The sequence below is a fragment of the Dipodomys merriami genome, unplaced genomic scaffold (genome assembly GCF_024711535.1).
Source record: "Dipodomys merriami isolate MVZ:Mamm:240054 unplaced genomic scaffold, mDipMer1.0.p SCAF_49, whole genome shotgun sequence".
Classification (NCBI taxonomy): domain Eukaryota; kingdom Metazoa; phylum Chordata; class Mammalia; order Rodentia; family Heteromyidae; genus Dipodomys; species Dipodomys merriami.
Genome location: NW_027206057.1, coordinates 5569388 through 5589829, shown reverse-complemented (window position 1 = coordinate 5589829; position 20442 = coordinate 5569388). Strand labels below are relative to the sequence as shown.

Here is a 20442-nt window from a genome sequence, read left to right as displayed (position 1 = left end):
CTCAACTGTCAGGGTTATCAAAACAAAACAAAGAAGAAAAGAAAATGAGAAATTGTCACAACCATGAGGAACTGTGGGTTATGAAGATTACAGATAATGTGGTAGCTGTTCTAGAATATATAGAGAAGATGTGGTTAAAAACTAAAAAGTGGACTACACTGAACTTCACTTGATACAAGTGTATCAACGTGAGTCAGGCATAGTGGCATGAGTCTGTATTTCTAGCCGTTTGGGGAAAATGAGCTAAGAAAGCTGTCAGACTGGGAACTCAAGACAAGTCTGGGCAACATGGCAAGATTCCTGGCTAAAAAAAAATAAAAGTCAACACTGGCTCATAATTATAGGAAATATAAAAAAATAATCATGGGGAAAGATGCTTACAAGGCATATAGGAACTCTTTGTAGTATCTTTTCAATTTTTCTGTAAATCTGAAGCTGCTGTAAGGTAGTTCATATTTAAAATCTTCATTGACTTCTTACTTGTCAATTCTCATTGGCTTTTTAATATCTTCCTCCTGCATTATAGAATAATATTCTTTGGTAAACACTCTCTTGCTTTAGCATCTTCAATAATGCCTCCTTGAACTGCCTCATTCTTTTTTTTCTTCTTCTTCTTCTAATCTCCATTCCTTAGCCTGATGATGGCTGCATGACTTTATAGTATCTGTCAGGAGGAAAGAAATCTCAGTAACTTCTAGAGCCTCAACTATATCCTTTTACTGAATACTCACAAATCTGTACTATAAGCTCTCTCTCTCTCTCTCTCTCTCTCTCTCTCTCTCTCTCTCTCTCTCTCTCTCTCTCTCTTTCTCTCTCTCTCTGTTTTTTTTTAAAGGTCAGACCATATTTCCCACCATCTAATGACCATTTCTACTCACAGATATTTTGGCATATTAAATTCAGTATGTCCAAAGGAAAATGCTTATATATACTCTTGACTGTTTACTTTTGTTCTTTGCCATTCCTTACTATTTCTTTACCATTGTTTTCCCTGGTCTTATACAAATATTGTTTGGAACTATTTCTACCCTATCTGTCCACTGTCACTTTATTGATTTTCTTGAACACTTTTCAATGTGTCATTCAAAACTGTTGTGGGTGACTTATGAGGTGAATCCAGATATATACCATGCACCTACAGTCATGACAGGACAAAGGCAAAAGATGTTGATGTTTTATATTCCCTAGGAAAGTAAAAACCTCATCCAGGTGGCGAAAAAGCACTTAAATTGCTTTTGAGAGCCAGATCAGAGGCTCTGGCATCTAACCACCCCTGTTTAGTTTTAACAAGCAGTTTGTGAAGAAAGACTTTCTCTAAAGTCTAAGGCTTGAACTCAGGGCTGGGGCACTGTCCCTGAGCTTTTTGTGCTCCAGACTAATAATGCTCTTACCAATTGTACCACAGCTCCACTTCTGGCTTTTGGTGGTTAATTTGGAGAAAGAATCTCATGGGTAATCCTGCCAGGACTGGCCTTGAAGTTTGATCCTCAGGTCTCAACCTCCTGAGTAACTATGATTATCCGTGTAAGTGATTTGGGATATTCTTGTCTACTATAACACTAAAGTTTCAAGAAATTTTGAAGTTAATTACAACATAGAATCTGGAGAGAAAATAATACCATTTTACTATGGTACTCTTAGTATTTTAGTCTCTTTAATGCCTGTTGAATGGGTCTTTTAACTCATATGACTTTGGAAGCTGGGTGAGTCGGTGAGAAAATACTGGTTCACTAAGTTACATGTACCTTTCCAGAGTTGAACTATTTTATCATAGTATATTTATTTATTCATGCTTGATAATATTACCCACTATCTCATTATCTGGGAGTCTGTCAAGCTCATAGAGGTGGATACAAGTTCTCCAGTGTTCTTTGTTGTGTTATTGGTGTGTTTGGGTTTGAAAGCTGGAATTTTATCATTTGGAACAAATACTGTCAGTTGGTTTCCTTGAAGGGACAGGCTTACTTTGTTCAAGTTCAAGAAAATGTCTAAACAAACACATTGTCTGTCAGTCTTTCAGGTTAAAAAAAAAAAGGAAAAAATTTCATGAAAAGGGTGGATATTTCAGTGCTCAGACTGACATACAGAAAATACTTTAGCATGCACCAAAACAAAAACAAAGAATCAATGAAACTGTGTAGACTCTATTGACAGTGAAAGATGTGACAACTAACATATACTAATATACTTTGGTGTCTCTTTGATTGGTGTTGAACTGCAGAGCTACCATCACTGCTTCTTCATCTTTGGCAGTAGAAAAGCCAAGTTATTGGTAGGAAAATATTAACTCCATAAAATGATCTCAGGGCTTAAGCCTATATGATGTTATATACTGTTACATTTACCAATTAATTCTGGCTGGGATATCTGAGTTAAAACTGACCCCTAAGCAAGAGGACTCTCTGGAAAAGATTTCTTTCTTTCTTTCATCCTTTCTTTCTTTCTTTTGTCCTTTCTTTCTTTCTTCCTTCCCTTCCCTTCCTTTTCTTTTTTGTGGAGGCTGTGCTGAGATTTAAAGTAAGGGCCTTGTACCCACTTGAGCCATGCATCTAGTCCATTTTGTTTTAGTTCTTTTTCAAATAGAGGCTCCAATTTTTGCCCAGGATCAGCATTGGACTGCGATCCTCCTACCTATACCTCCAATGTAGCTGGGATTGCAGGTGTTCTCCACAACTGTGGAGCAAGTGTAATAAAAGTAAACTTAAATAAAAACTTAAGTAAAAATATGAGAACATTTACAAGGAAAAGAATTTAACACCAAGAATTTAGGGACTGAACAACATTATTCCTTCATTATAGAGTAATCAAAAAGTAACCAGGTGTTGAGGCAAAGGCCTTATATAAGTCAATTGTTAGTTAATAAAATCAACAAATTATATATCAAATAAATAATTCTGTGTTAACACAGCTTATGTTCTACCACCAAAGCAGAGATACAGTCATGAATATAAAAAGTGCAAAAAATGTATTTGAGTTGTCAACTTAAAATAATTTCTATATAGAATAGAACAAGTTGTCTTTAGATATCTGAATGTAGATTTGAACATTTCTAATCCAACTCTTAATCTTTAACACTGTGAGATTCATCTGCTCACAGTCTTACAGACATAAAAAGTTATTTTTTAGCTCTCCTATCTACTTCCCCTTTGTATGTGAATAGAAAAATAGAAATGATTCATAACTACTTGTGCCTTATAAGATCTAGTTCCTGTTTCTACCAGGAGGACTTAGTCTACTTTATATAGAATGGTTTTGGTTTTTGTTTTTGTCGGTCGTAGGTCTTGAACTCTGGGCCTGGGCTCTGTCCCTGAGCCCTTCAGCTCAAGGCTAGTGCTCTACCACTTGAGCCACAGTGCCACTTCTGGTTTTCTGGTAGTTAATTAGAGGTAAGAGTCTCATGGAAGTTCCTGCCCAGGCTGGCTTTGAACCGCAATCCTCAAATCTCAGCCTCCTGAGTAGCTAAGATTTCAGGCATGAGCCATCAGCGCTGGCTTATAGAATGGTTTTAAGAGAATAACAATATATGCAAAAGTCAACTTTCAAGTTCTCTAATCCATAATAATTCTAAAGTCAAAAGACAAAGATACATTTTAGGTTCAAACATTAAGTACTACTGAATTAGTTCCATCTTTTAATATGATGAGTTCAAGAATGAGTCAACATCACCACATTAAAAATATTTTAGAAATGTGGTGCTAGTGGCTCACTCTTGTAATCCTAACGACTAGGAGGCTGAGATCTGATTATCTCAGTTCAAAGATAGCCTGGCATGAGGCCCATTTCCAATTAACCACCTGAAAACTGACATGGAACCATGGCTAAAAGTGTAAATTGTCTCAGGGATAGCGCCTTGCCCCTGAGTTCAAGCCTCATGACTGAAAAAAAAAAAATAGACAAGTTTTATCTTGATGAGAAATAGATGAAGAGACCAAACTGTCAAGTAGATATAAGTCTAGATTAGAGAAGAAATGAAACTATGAACCTTAATTCCCATTAGCAGATGAACTATGAATCATGTTGAAGGAAGAGGTGGGCCCAATGCTTTGTATTTGATATTGCGGGGAGAGCTTTATCTATGAAGTTGTTTGCACCAACCTCAGGTCAAAAGCATGATGGAAATCTTGTCCTCTACTATCAAAACAAAGGTGGCTCATGTCATTCTCTAAAATCCTTTGAAGAGAGCCTCATCAATGAAAATTTTATTTCCAAGTAAGAGTTACAGTCCTGATTTCTTCCGTAATTGTATTCCATGATGGCATTCAGTGGTCATATCATAGCAGTAATTATGCATTTACTGAAGGTTTTCATCCTGTGAGATGCCTTCTAGTTGCTTTGTCCTTTCTAGCTTATTAACAGTGATCAGTGTATCCATAAAAGTCTGCATTGCTTTCTACTTTAGAATGGAGTAAAATTGATCTGTGGTGAAGTCAATACTACCTCACGTCTCTGTTGTAAATGGACATAGATGTTCTGTACTAGTAAATATTTATGACTACAAAGTGTGGTTGCTTTCAAGGATATTTTTTAGAAATAACTTCAAATCAAAGACTTAGCCACAATTAATGTATATTCTTTTAACCATCATGAAGTCCTAACAGAAAACAGGGTACGTTATTAGCAACTTCTTTTCTTTTAATTTGCACTACTGAGGATTGAACTCAAGGACGTATGCATATTAGGCAGGCACTCTACCAGTAATATCCCCATCTCCATCAGCAAGTCCCTTGTGTTTTGAGGGTCTGAGGGTACTGTTAAAAAATGTCATTTTCAGGGCTGGGAAGGTGGCTAAGTGGTAGAGCGCTGCCTTGCATGCCTGAAGCCCGGGGTTCGATTCCTCAGCACCACATAAACAAAAAGAAAAAAAACTATAAGTGGCACTGTGGCTCAAGTGGTAGAGTGCTAGCCTTGAGCTGAAGAGCTGAGGGACAGTGCCCAGGCCCAGAGTTCACGTCCCACGACCAGACCCCCCCCCAAAAAAAAAGCCATTTTCAGAAGTTGCTGTGTGCATTGGTTCTGAATTACAGTGGGTGCTTAAATTAGAAAGTTAACATGACATTCTACATATGGATGCCAAAGTGAAAAAACAAATTCAATTCTTCTAGTAATAGGGTGAAAATATTTCTTCTCTAAATCGTCCCTTTCAATCAGATCTCCTAGGGTTTAATTTTGAGATACTGATGGCTTTTGTGGTCAACAGAAACTAATTTTGATGAGTCATTTGTCTGAGTGCAGAGCACTTGCCATGACCCAGGCTGGAACACATGATATGATGCACTCAGTCTGCATTTGTATTCAACTACAGATACTGAGTTTGTGCCTACTGGTGCTGTTATAGTACCCTTGAGGTACAGTGCTGCTGTGGAGGCTTTAGCAAGCAGAGCAGACAGACTAGAAACACATCTTGGAGGTTGAGTTGATAAGACTTGATAATAGATAGGAGTGTAGTTAGATACTACCTGCATGGAGCTATCTTAATAAGAGGGAGAAGACAAACAAGGGGGAAAAATGGAGGTGAAGGTTGAGGAAAAAAAAAAGACTTGACAGTTTGATCCATCAGAGACACCTCAGTGAAGATGTCAAGTAAATAATGGGCCATACAGGCCTAGTACCAAAGAGAAGTCTCTGAGTAAGGTTTAAAAAAAAAATGGAGTTGTATTTCTGTGATACTTGAAATTAAAGGGCTAGATAAAATTCTGTAGGAATCATTAGAATAAAAAGAAGAACCATGATCTCTGCTTAGAAAACTTAAGGAATTAGCTATTTTTTTTCCATTAGTCTTTTTTATATTTTTGGTTTCTGTTTCCTTTTCACTTTTGTGAAAGAAAATCTCTGACTCCTCATCTAAATTTGTCAATACCTCCAGGATATATCTTCATCCTTTTTCTTCAAAATGCTTATGGGAAGTTGTAATGAATTATGCATGATTACTTTCTATTTGTCTCTACACTAGAATTGTATTACATGAGACAGAGGCTGGATTGTTATTATCATTCACAATGTTATTCGTCATTGTGATTATTTGTTGTAAGTGGTTAAGGCAGAGGCTTTTCATTTCTGTCCGGAGCCCGAGTGCGAGCGAGGCACATATCCCAGAGGTTCTGAGCAATGAGTAGACGAGGTCATTGGTTGATACAAAATGAGCCTACAAAGTTGATAGTAGAAATTTAATGATCACTAATAAATGTAAGCGTTTAAGATGTTATTTATCTTGACCTTTCCCCAGGGGAGAGAAATTTAATACAAGGTATTAAGACTAGAGGGAGGAAGAACAACTCAAAGTTAGAGCATGTGCTTGGCATGTGTGAAAGCACCTGGGTTTCATTCTCCAAAACAAAACAAAAGACTCAAACATTTTAGTTTACCATTTCTTTCTATTGGGGGGTAATCATAGGTATATGATTATTTATGGAGATTTTTAGATAGAAAATTCATGAATCCTAAAAGTGTGTTCTCATAAACTCTGAGGGTGGAGGGATGTGTATGTCTCACAGTTCTCTTAGGAACAGTCCATAAATGTTTACTGTTTCAATGTATGCTTTAATTACAACTTTAAAACTTTACTCACATGCTTTAATTATAGCTTTCCCAAACATGTTAGAAATGACATTGATTTTTCTTGCATTTTGTTGATCTTAAGTATCCATTTCTTGTAAATTTTTTTAAGATTTTTTTAAGACCAAAGGTTCATTTCTAAAATGTATTTTAATATCTCTTTACAGAGCAAGCTCTCCCAGAGGACTTAATAGGATATCCACACAGCACACACTAGTAGAAGTTTGAGATTTACAGAGGTGTATTTTGACAGTGATCCATTACCATCTTTTCAATTCCTCTTCTTCTTCCATGGGTTTTCTCTTCCCCTAAGTACGTAGAGATTCACAGTATAGCATCGGGCCCTTCAGTATACTAGGTACATACATGCATTTTCCTTCCCTGAGGTTTACCTGTCTTGTTTCCAATTCCTTCTTTGTCTCATTTCCTATTCTACAAGGCACTGTGTCCCTGTGGGCAATAAAACTGCACATAGCATGTTAGAACTGGCAGGTCCTTGGAAGTCCCTCTTCTTTCTTTTCAGCTACTCTTCTAGGTACATTAATTTGAATAATATAATTGCCTTTTGGGTGTGTTACTAATAGTGGGAACTGTTGCTGTCCAAGTCACATTGCGAGGCCTCTCCTATACAGAATGCCCTAAATGTCGCATTTATTTAAATGAGCATCTCCATGTTACTTCATTATAAAATGAAAGAATGGACAATTACTCAAGTGGTGGCTACTTTGCTTAAATTACTGAAGTAGGTATGAGTTACTGAAGGTGGAAGACTTTTTTTTTTTTTTAATGCTGATTGATTTCTAAACTTACTATTTCAGTTTTTGGGGGAGGAGGGTCGGTTGTGAACTCTGGGTCTGGGTACTGTCCCTGAGCTCTTCAGCTCAAGGCTAGCACTCTACCACTTGAGCCACAGCACCACTTCCGGCTTTCTGGTGGTTAATTGGAGATAAAAGTCTCACTGAAGTTCCTGCCCAGGCTGGCTTTGAACTGAGATCCTCAGATCTCAGCCTCCGGAGTAGCTAGGATTACAGGCTTGAACCTTAGGTGCCCTGCTGTTTCAAAATATTTTAAGAGATGGCTCATGCAGGACTGAATTCTCTAAAGTCATTTCAGCAAATTGGAACTTCTAGTTAAAGACTCCTGACCTAGATCACCTTTTCAAAAATATAAGGCTTCACTTATAGAAAAGTAATTTTGTAAAATAAAAATTTGAGGCAAATCTTGGTGCTGTTGAGAATTTACTGAAGCATCATCATGAATATTTTCCCCCAAGAAATATAGATTCATGCTTTGAGATAAGAATGGCTAAGGGATGTGGCAAGACAGCTAGGAGAGAAACTATATCTCCAGGCTATAGCTATTTATCAATTTTCTTGCCCATAAAATTTGCCAGCCACTTTGTGGGCCTAGGATCCAGATGAGTAACTCTATATAGAAAAATCATGTCTTTGGGGAAAATTTGCTCAAGGAAATAATTCCCCTTTGATGATATTTTACCCGACATCCTCTTTACTTTTATCTGCACCTTGCACAGATACTGCCACAAGACTCTTAACTATAGTCTATGCTGTGCAGGAGAAATCTTAAAAGTCTTTCCTAAAATATAGTGAGCTGACCTATTTTTTGTTTTGTTTTTAAAGAAAATTCTTCTACTTCAATTGACACAGAAAAGTTCAAGTATTTTTTTAGAGAATTATATGGAATAGTAATGAATTACACAGATTGGTAATAGTGATAATATTCTGCATAAAGAATTATTCAAAATAGAATTACATACAATAGTAATTGTTCTTGCAACTAAGAACAAAAGACTTCTATGTTTTCTCTTTTATATGCCTAATTAAATTTGAGTTTATTACTTTATTATCTCAAAGCTGTAGGAACAAAGCCATTAACAAAGAAGTAAATTAGAAAACAGTCCTTTTATATGTCAGCCCATGAAGACAGAATGAGTTTCCTTGCCATCAGAACCCTACTGTCTGAATTTCAGTGGCAGCCCTCCTTACTGACTGGAGTTTGACAAACTTAATGGTGTTTGATCAAAAGAGGACAGGACAAAAGAAAAAAAGAAAGAAAAAGAATAGGATAAATAAATTACTTAATAAATAAGAAGAAACAAAAGAACAAAAGAAAAAAAGTGTACAGATAGCAGAGACAGTTAGGGATGTAAGAGGAAATAAAAGAGGGATCCAGGAAGTGGGGCTATTGTTAAGAGACAGGTTTAAACAAAGGTGAGTTCAGATAGATAACCTGTACCCAGTGGAGAGCAATATTCAATAAACTGTGATTTGATACATTCCAGCATGGAGATCTTATATTTGTGGTGAATTTTTGCTGGAAAGACCAGGAACTTTAATTTCCATGTAGAGTACTTGCTAAATAAGGGATTCTCCATCTAGCTCTTCAGAGTTTAAAGATTCACAGATAGGTCTCACTATGTGTCGACAACCTGAACTACCAAACTGACTTTAGTACTTAACCTTTATCCCAGGAAATCTTGTTACATCTCATCATTTAACTGAAGAACCACTCCTCTTGTTCTGAACTCTAGAGAAAGATTTCCATATTTGTCTACTTATTCTTTTTTTCCAGGTTTACTTAACTGTACTTTGATAACTCAGCTTTTTTCTCTAACCCTTTAATTATCCCTGTTGCTCTTTGAATGTTCTTGAGGATTTTAATGTCTAAAGCCCTGAAGCCCAAGCTTGGATATAATATGCTGGTATTGGCAGGCACAGGGTAATGCTAAATTATTATTGTTAGTTAACGTTATGCTTCCTATTCTAGTTTACAAGGCTTATGTAGTTTGCTTTGAGGTTTAGTTCTTTTCTTTTCTTTTCTTTTTTTTATTATCTACTCCATTTGTGAGTGAAGCCCTTCCCAGGGTTCCAAAGTCAGTCAACTTGTCCAACGTCAGATCTAACTTGTCACTCGTTAGCTTCTCTCCAGCTTCTTTCCTCAAGGACATTACATGCATTACATTAAATCTTCTCTTTATTTCTATATTTATCAAAATCTTGGCTCAGTGTCAGACAAATGCAAATAGTCCAAATATGGCACTGATAGCTGAAATTCAAAACCAAACTTGTTCTTTTTATTATTATTTATACATCTGCAAATCTGTTCCTCTTCTTACATTCTCTGTGTGGGTTCTCAGCACTATCACATGCCCACATAAAACATGCCAGGTTTATGTTTTGCAGTTTATAACTTGATACTAACAAGATGTAAGCAATAATAATCTCTTTAGAAGGTTCAGTCATTTTTGTGTGTGTATATCTCTTACTACCCATAGCAAACTCATTTTTTAAGCTCTGATGGTCTTTGAATATCCTGCTGAGTTTTCATCTTAACTATGGGTTTTCATCTTAACTATGGCCTTTCTTCTCCATTTCACTCTTCCATCTGATTTCAGGACTTTGACATTCCTGGATTGGACTGTCAGACTAAACTTTGGTTTCCTTTTTTTCCCCCAGTCCTGGGGCTTGAACTCAAGGTCTCAGCACTGTCCCTGAGTTTCTTTCACTCAAGGCTAGCACTCTACCACTTGAGCCATAGCGCCACTTCTAGCTTTTTCTGTTTATGTGGTACTGAGGACGCAGGGCTTCATACATGCAAGTACTCTACCACTGAGCCACATTCCCAGCCCTGGTTTCCTTTATCTTTTTAATCCATCATTCACATCTTTTTCTAAACATATACTTAGTCATTTTTTTTAACTTAAAAAAAATCATAGTGAGGTGTCCATGGCTCATGCTTACAATCCTAGCTACTCAGGAGGTTGAGATCTGAGGATTGCAGTTCAAAGCCAGCCTGTGCAGGAAAGCCTGTGAGACTCTTATCTCCAATTAACTACCAGAATACTGGAAGTTGTGTTGTTACAAAAAGTGGTAGACTCTAGCCTTGGGCAAAAAAGAGCTCAGGAACAGTACCCTGACCCGATTTCAAGCCCCATGACCAATAGCAACAACAAAAAAGACTGACAATCACAACTATCAAAATCAAACTTTTCTATGAAACAAAGATACACAAGTCAACAAATGAACAAACAACTTCACAATACTAATGTGAATCCCAAAAAGCCAATTAGCAGCTCACATCAAAAAGGGTAACATCTCTAAAATACAGAAACCTTTGGGAAATTAATAGAGTAATTATTAACAACACAAAATTTAAAATGGGCAAAGCATTCTCAGCCTTTTTCATTTGTTTTTTTCCCATAATGCTTTAAAATAGGATTCTTAGCTGGGTGCCAGTGCTGTCTCCTGTAATCCTAGCTACTAAGGAGGCTGAAATCTGAGGATCAGGGTTTGAAGCCAGCCTGAAGAGGAAAGTCTGTGAGATTCTTATCTCCAATTAACTATATATATATATATATATATATATATATATATATATATATATATATATATATATATATAAAGCTGGAAGTGTAGCTGTGGCTCAAGTGGTAAAATGTTAGCCTTGAACACAAAAATTCAAGAGACAGAGCCCAGGCTCTGAGTTCAAGCTCCCAGGACCAGGACAGACACACAGACACACAAACACACAGACATGCACACACAATTAATGCTTAAAAAGCATGGTTCAGAGGTAAGAATAGAGTGCTTAGCACATATTTCTTAAGTGTATTTAAAGAGACACACAGAATTCACAGAAACTAACAAAAGCTGTTTAGGTAGATGAGGGAAAAAAAGAGCAGATATGCACCTTAAATTCCTTTCTCTTTTGTTTTTGTTTAGAAGCTGAAGATCAAATCCAGGGCCTTAAATTCTTATCACTGAGTCATACACCCTACCCCTTAATTCTTTTTAAATAATGCAAATGCATTACTGATTTAAAAACTCTAAAATATTTTATTTTGATGGTCCCAGGAATGCTAAGAGCAATGTTCAATTTTCTTAGAATCATTTACCTTCTAATTGTAATCAATCAGTGGAATCAAATCAACCAGATTCACTCTTAATTCCAAAGGATGTATCCTATAATCTGCTAGAGACTGAAATCTCTGGCCCCAATCATTATGTAAGTAAATAACTGAATTCACTATACTAATATTTGTTTTGGGTGGGGAGGACTCATTATTCTGTCATTAATATTTATTAAGTTCTTCTACTTTCTTGATACACAGAAATGCTTCTCAACCTGAATCCTCTTGATTAGCCTCAGTCCCAAAGCCCTTCTTCTATTCAGTCCTTTGCAACAAACAGGTGATAAGTAAATTTCTCTACCAAAAGTTTCTGTATTCTCCTTCCATACCTTCACCTAGCTTCATAGGCTTCAGAACTCAAGCATTTCCTTAGAAAAGCTCTGTTTCTAGTCTGCAAAAGTTAGAATCTCTCATGTCTCCTTGGAATCTTAAAGTTGCTTTTGTGAATAATTTCTGGATGATGAGTCTCCCACAATAGAAGGTGAAGCTCCTAAAGGCTGGAAAGAAAGGCATCTGTCTTTGCTCACCTCATCAGAGCCTGGCCTTTTGGCACATGGAATCCATCCGTGTGAACGTTTGTTGAATGAGCCAATCCATGCTCAGGGCGCTGCGTGGGAGCACGGAGCCCGGGAAACCACAAGGGAAAATGAAAGCTATGAGATAATCTCTGCCTTCAGGTAGTTTATCAACTGGGGGTGGGGGTGGGGGCAGTGCGGTTTACAAGAAATACTGGTAATTATAAGGCATAGTGGTCATTCCTTTAGGAGTTATAAATAGATTTATACAAGATTGAGAGTGAAAAAAACTGCTGGAATCTAAAAATACGTGTAGTATCTCTCTGAAAAAATGAAACAGTATTTGGAAAGTGGTTTTGAAAGAGTAGGGTGAAATGAGTAAGAAAGGGTAGGGCATTTAGTTGAGAAAGCCATGAACCCCCAGAGGAGGACAAAGATGCCTATCAGTGAATGGACTGGCTGGAGAAAACTAAAGAAAGAGATCCTGGGGCCCTTCCAGCTCCTGATCTGGGAGATGTTATTACGCTCTGTGGAAAGAGCCTTCATTCCCAAATACCATCTGTCCAGTGTTTTGCAAAAGGAAACAGACTTTTAGTTTTAACTCTTCTATTGTTTCTTCTATTAATATTGATGGCAACAGTGCACATAGTTGAAAATAGGCATAAATAATCAAAAGATGGTTAAGGCTTCGCAGTTTGCTAAAGAGGGAGTTATTGGTTAGTGGAGCTTGTCTGAGTTTAGAATGTTTTAAGGCAGAAGCTAGTATAGATTTTCTAGTATTTACTGAAATTTTTCTTTGAGCAGCTAAATCACTCTTGGAAACAATATTTTATGTCAAAGTTCAATAGGTGACTCTACTCTCACTTAAGTGGGTAGAGGACTGGGTGTACCAACCAGCTAGACAATGCTCCTATAACTACCTTGAAGCAAAATTCAAACGATGCATTAGAAAAAAATTTAAATGCTTTAAAGGTTTGGGAAGCTTGAAATGATAATGTTTATATGTGCAGCTGGGTGCACATATAAACATTATATGTGGCTCATTATATATTGGCTCATGCCAATAATCCCTGCTACTCAGGGGGCTGAAATCTGAGGATCATGGTTTGTTAAAGCCAGCGAGGGCAGGAAAGTCTGTGAGACTTTTATCTCCAATTACACCCACCCCCAAAAAACAGAAGAAAAAAAAAGAGCCTGAAGTGGAACTGTGGCTTACATGGTAGAGTATTAGTCTTAAGCAAAAGCTTATAAATTCAATTCTGGCAGGGTAAAGTTATTCTTTTTAAAAGCAAGATTATAAACTGCATACAAATAAAACAGAAAATGTTCTCTCATGATCTCATTGGATATATTTGGTAGGAAGGGATCAGTCAAAGACTTCATGTGAGGAATACTTATCAAGCTACTAGTGTGTATCAGATGCTATTCTAAATTCTGTAACTTCATCTCCTCTGTGGTCATAGACTTCATTTTCATTCCTATCGAGCCATCCTCCTGGAAAATGGATGTCATTGCTCATGGGGTGAATGATCTCACAAAATAAAAGTAAAGATGACTCAGGGCTGTGTATCCCTCCATAGCAAAGACTGTGAGCAGAGGTTGCTTTCTCTTGTAATACTAGACCACAGAAGAAAAGGAAAAATGGAAGAGGTGATAGTCCATTGGAAAGTCTTCTCTATATTTCCACATTCTTAAAAGAGTGTGGCAACAATCACAAACTTTAAAATGTCAACACTTGGATGTGGCTTTCAAGGAACAATAAATATCAGCAACCACTTTCTCTTACTTCCTCCAATAGTTATATGATCTGGTTTCTTTGTTTCGGTTTTGTTGGGTTTGTGTGTATATGTGTGTGTGTGTGTATTTGTGTGTGGTGTGAGTGCACACCACACACACACATCTTGCTACAGATCTAATTCAAAGCCTTTTGGCATGCTAGTAAGTGTTCTACCACTATGTCACATCCCCAGGCTTATTAATTTTTAAGATAAATTGTTGCCAGGCCCAGTGGCTCATGCCTGTGAGCTACTCAGGAGACTGAGATCTGAGAATCATGGTTCAAAGCCAGCTCAGACAGGAGGGTCCGTGAGACTCTTATTTCCAGTAAACCACTAGAAAACCAGAAGTGGTACTTTGGCTTAAGCGGTAGAGCACTTGACTTGAGCTGAAGAGCTGAGGGACAGCGCTGAGGCCCAGAGTTCAAGCCCCATGACCAACCAAAAAAAAAAAAAAAAAGGATAAATTGTTATGCTGAGTAATGTTTTTAACCTCTGTGTACTGAAATATTATATATTGTATAATATTATATAAATATTATATAAATATAAATATTATATAATATATAAAAATATTATATAAGCCAGACACTGGTTGCTCATGCCTGTAATCCTAGCTACTTAGGAGGCTGAGATCTGAGAATTGTGGTTTGAAGCCAGCCCAGACAGGAAAGTCAGTGAGACTTATCTCCAATTAACCACCAGAAGACTGGAAGTGGCGCTGTGACTCAAAATGGTAGAGTGCTAGCCTTGAGCAAAAGAGCTCAAGGACAGTATCCACGCCCCAAGTTCAAGCCCAAAGACCCACCAAATAAAGAAAAAAAAGTAAAAGAAAATTCACTTCTGTGGATAAATATAACTGGTTAATTACAAATTAAAATCAGTCCAAAGCTTTAAACTGTTGAATTTCTACTTCATTATTGCATAACTATTTCTGAAACACACTAGCATTTTTATAACTAATTCATAAAAGTCAAAATCAAGACATTCACAAAAGTGAATTTCTGTAAGAAATCTGTTGGTAGGCATGTTTTAAAGGAGAAAATTTTTAAGCGCTTTCAAAACATTAAACATTAAAGAATATTTGAATCTATACTCAGATTCTGAGTACAATACAATACAATTCTGAATACTAATACAACAGTTGTATTAGTCCCTTTTTCATTTTAAAAAGCATCCATTTCACTTCATTTTGGTACAAAGCTTACATTTGTTTTTCAGATGCACACAGCATAGTAATTGAAGGAAAAACAATGGCATGTAGTAGATAGGCAAGGCACACAGACGTTGACCAAAAAAAAAAACAGGAAAAGAAACAATTCTTTGGAACTCAAAAGAAGCGGGGGGGGGGGGGGGGGGGGGGGGGGGGGGGCCTGCTATCATTGAGGAGGAGGAAAGGTATCCTTCGCACAAGAAACATTTTTCATCTCTGGGAGCTCAGGACACAGGAGGGTGACGGCAGGGTGGGGGAGGAGAGAGCACCAGGAGAGAGAACATTGCCCATGGCCCCTTCCAACAGAACCTCCATTCATATAATAAATTAATCCACTTACAGGACATGCTTTACCTGTTGTTGGGAGGTAAGTTCCGTCTCTTTCTCCTTCTCTGAATGAATGGAGGAGGCTGGCAGCTCACCCTCTGCCTCCCACCACAGGAATGTGTACTATCTAGAGAACTGTTTGGAAACTCGGGGTACTTAAAAGGAGCTGTATCAACAGGTTTTCCTTCTCCGTAACACTGGGCCAATTGTAAAAGTTGAATGAGAACCTTGAACAACTTCAGCACTATCATAGGAATTCAAAACCAGTTCTAGCTAGGTTCCACCTCCTCCCCCCCTTTCCCATTTTTGCAATAGAATTACAATTTCTATCCTTACCACTTCAGCCTTTTTCTGAGGGGACCATCAAGCAGACAAAGGGCTATTTCCTGGCAGACTACTTAAGTAAAGCCAGAAAGTAAGTAGGTTTTGGAATTTGGTTAAAGACCTGCAACCTTTCTCTTCCCCCGCCCCCATCCCTCCATGCCCCCAAGGAGCTTTTTGTCAAGAAAACTCTGGAGACTAAAACTAGTTCTTCCAATATTACCAACCCCAGCCTTTGACATACATGGTAATTCTAAGGCCACCAACTTTGGCCTACAGAATGTTCATTCTATCTTGAAATATAATTGCTTCCAGGAAATGAGTGGTGAGGTTAAAGTGGTCAGTGGCGTGTCCTACTGGTGGGGTGAGTCACTTTGGAGCCCCTTGCATCCACCACCGATGAGGGGATGGGAAGCCCCAGGGAAACTCCAGTCCTATTTTAACATTCTACCTGTGATGAAGAAACTGCGATCAGAGACATCATTTTTTTTTAATGGTTTTGATTTAGAGTTGATGTCCCGAACTTGGCTTAAAGTGGTTGTGCAGTAGTCTCTCTCTCAGTGTCTCTCTCTCTCTCTCTCTCCCTCTCGCTCTCTCTCTTTTTCATACACACACACACACACACACACACACACACACACACACACACACACACACACACACACTGGGGGGAGTCTAGATTGGTCTCTAATTTGAAATCCTACTTAGCTTCAGTTTACAGAAGTGAACTACCAGGCATCCTTTAAATCACCACGTGTGTGTGTGTGTGTGTGTGTGTGTGTGTGTGTGTGAGAGAGAGAGAGAGAGAGAGAGAGAGAGAGAGAGAGAGAGAGAGAGAGAGAGAGAGAGAGAGAGAGAGAGAGAGAGAAAGAGAGTGTGTACTGGATTAAGGGTCTGAGTGCTGTCTATTCATTTCTTTTGCCCAAGGCTGGTGCTTTACCAGTTGAACCACAGCTCTACTTTTGGCTTTTTGGTAGTTAACTGGAGGTAAAAAGCTCATGAACTTTCCTACCTAGGCTGGCTTAGAAACTTGATCCTCAGATCTTAGCCTCCTGAGAAGCTAGGAGTCACTGCCACCTGGTTAAACTGACTTCCTTTAAGAGAAGTGCTTTATTATGAAGCTTCTCAAACTTCATATATCTTGATCTTACTTGAAAATGAATATATTCTGATTTCAACAATGAACATTAGAAAAATATGGATTTCCATCATAATTAAACAAACTATTAAAAATAATCCATCAATTTCAAAATGAACACTCAATAAAAGGAAATCCTTAATGACGGAAATGTAAATATCTGAGCGCCAGGCACTGGTAGCTACTCAGGAGGCTGAGATCTAAGGATCCAAGTTCAAAGCAAGCCCGGAAAGTCCATGAGACTCTTGGAAAGTCCATGAGACTCTTATCTCCAATTAACCACCAGAACACAATAAGTGGCACTGTGGCTCAAGTGGTAGAATGCTAGCCTCGAGCTGAAGAGCTGAGGGATAGAGCCCAGGCCCAGAGTTCAAGCCCCATGACCAACTAAAAAAAAAAAAAAAAGAAAAAAGAAGAAAAAGTATGATTGCACTGACAGGTGTCAATGGTTCATACCTATACTGTTAGCTATTTGAGAGGCAGAGACTTGGGTAGAGACGAGCAGGGCAAAAAGTTCCCAAGGTCTCCATCTGAAGCAATACTGGCACATATGGGGAGGATCCAGGGTCTAGGCCAAACCAGGCAAAAGTGAACCCTAACTCAAAAAATAATGATAGCAAAAGAGCTGAGGCAAACCTCAAGAGTAGAGTGCTTGCTTTGCAAGCATGAAGCCCTGAATTCAAATGCTAGTACTACAAGAAAGAATAATTTTCCAATTACCATTTCTGCGGTGACCTAGATGTAAAAATTTAAAAGGGTGTAGTGTCTTGTTAATTAGTTAATTTATTTATGTGGCAGATTCTTAGGTTCCAGAAAACAAACTTCTCGATCTAAACAACAACTTTTTTTTCCCCCCTGACAGTCCTGGGGCTTAACCTCAGGTCCTAATCATAGTATTTTAACTTTTGTGCTTTATCACTTGAGCCACAGCTCTACTTCTGGCCTTTTGGTGTTTAATTGAAAATAAGAGTCTCACAGTCTTTTCTTCTGGGACTGGCTTGGAACTGGGATGCTCAGATCTCAGCCTCCTGAAGATGGAGAATTATAGGCATGAGCCATTAGCACATGACCTAAGTCTAGATAGAAAGTTCAAGCATTTGAAGAAGCCAAAATAAAGTTGTAACAACAACAATAACAAAAAAAATTAAGAGAAGTGGAAGACTATGTAAAAAGAGAAGAGTCTAAAGTGGAAAAGAATACATGAAGGTGTGTTTTATTATTCTCCTCCTCGCTGGGATTTTCAACAGTTTCAGATTCTTCATGAAGAATGGAAAAAGTAACATGAAGAATTCTCTCTTAGGAAAACTACTAGGTCAACCACACTGCCTACTGAAATTGGCCTTGAAACTTGTGGTGATTTTTACCACTTCTTACAGTTATGATGGAACTCTTCAAATAGTTTCCACAGGGCATGGAGGGTTTCCAAAAATGAGGTAAAGAAGTCTGTAATCATGTAAGCATTACTTAGTCACTGAACATTAAGATGATCAGATATCTCTATAAAATGGAATTACACGATTCAAGATTTTCATACTAACATGCCTATGCATTTTTCTTTCCCTTTCTCCTCCCTTCTTCTTCCCCTCTTTTTCTCTCTACTTCTCTTATTCCTTTTCCTCTCCTTCTCCCACTTCTCTCCCTCTTCCGTTTTCTCTGTCTTTCTAACCTGGAACAGTGGATTTTATCTTCCTTTGAGTTCTGATATCAGAATAACCAAAAATAGTACTGTGAAGCAAGCTTAGATGGGCAACCATAAACCCTCCACAGAACTGTACGGTCATAATTTCGGCAGGTAGATGGTGGGGGAATAAAACTAAAGCCGACAGTGGAAATATTAGAGGCAGCCTTACTTATAATAGATAAACATAAATTTTTGTGACCAGGGAAAGAAAAATGGTAAGATATTAAATGCAATAGAATACTACATAACACATTACTGACATATGGAACACTATGGATGAATCTCACTGACTCCATTTTGATTAAAATATACCAGACACAAAAATATTATGTAAGTAAGTACATAGCTTGAGGTTCTATTTATATGAAGTTCAAATAAGGCAAAGCATTTACCAGGGACAGGGTATTCATTGGAAAGGTGCTACAGGAAACCATCTGGGTGCTGAAAATCTCCTAGATCTTGATTTGAGTTATGTACGTGGGTGTATCTCTGTGTAAAACTCATAGAGGCTTGGGATACAGCTTAAGGCAATCTAAAAATCTATAGAAAACATTTATTCTTGGTAATACAGTTAAAATGTAAAGTCAGTAAAAAGGAAAATGACCTCCCAAATTTAAAAGGTGAGCACTGAAAAAAAAAAAAAGAATTGCAATAAAGTTGGGCATCCATGGCTCATGCCTATCATCCTAGCTAAATTCATTAGACTCCTATTGCCAATTAAATACCCAAATGCCAGAAATGGCTCAAAGTAGCACACACACACACACACACACACACACACACACACACACACACACACACACACACACACACACACACAAAACGGCATGGTGGGTTTAGAGGACAAAGCTCAGGGACAACACCCAGATCATCACACACACACACACACACACACACACACACACACACACACACACACACACACACACACACACACACACACACACGGTAGGTACTGAATTGCATTAGCTTCCAGGCAAGTTAGTTAATATTTCTTTTAGTTTATTCCACACATAATAACAAAAGCAAGTATAACATGACATAATTGATCCTAATATGGAATCATATCAAAGAAAAGAGCATGCACATACAGGATGTTCTGCTTTGTAGAAGATGAAACCCAAAGGAGACAACTAAAATCCAACGATTAGTGAAATCGTACTGGGAGCCAATTCTTTGCACCATAAAATCTGAAAGCTGTTAGAAAGCATTCTTCACTGGGCTTGTCTGTTATTTTAGTTTCTCAGATCAGAAATAAGTTTGAGTACAATTTAAATTCTGAATGTTTTACTCATATGCTGAACTCAGTTCGTGAGTTTTTTGGTTTTCTGGGGGGGGTCCAGTCATGGGACCTGAACTCTGGGTCTGGGCGCTGTCCCTCAGCTCTTCAGCTCAAGGCTAGTGCTCTACCACTTGAGCCACAGCGCCACTTCTGGCTTTTTTTTTTCTTTTTGCTTATGTGGTGCTGAGGAATTAAACCCAGGGCTTCAGGCATGCAAGGCAAGCACTCTACCACTGAGCCACCTTCCCAGCCCTGTTTGTGAGTTTTTTATGTTTAAATTTTTTTTATTTTGTCAGTCGTGGGGCTTGAACTCTGGGCTTAGGCGCTGTCCCTCAGCTCTTCAGATCAAGGCAAATGCTCTACCACCTGAGCTACAGCACCACTTCTGGTTTTCTAGTGGTTTATTGGCGATAAGAGTCTCAAGGACTTTCCTGCCCGGGCTGGCTTTGAACTGTGATCCTCAGATCTCAGCTTCCTGAATAGCTAGGATTACAGGCATGAGCCACCAGTGCCTGGCTATGTTTAATTTTTTTTTAATTTTATTTTATTGTAAAGATGCTGTACAGGGAGTAGTTATAGTTACATGAGTAAAGTATCAAGTACATTTCTTGTAGAACACTGTCACCCCCTCCTTTGTTTTTCCCCTACTATCCCTGCCCTTTCTCCTTCCCCATCACCCCCAGAAGTTGTTTCCAACGTAGTGTCTCG

The 20442-nt window shown here is 38.1% G+C and overlaps 1 protein-coding gene across 2 annotated transcripts in view; it reads right to left on the bottom strand.

Annotated features, from left to right (window-relative positions):
- Slc39a10 (solute carrier family 39 member 10) overlaps nt 1-20442 on the bottom strand; it is a 120595-nt gene that overhangs the window by 65111 nt on the left and 35042 nt on the right. The gene's annotated exons all lie outside the window — the stretch shown is intronic.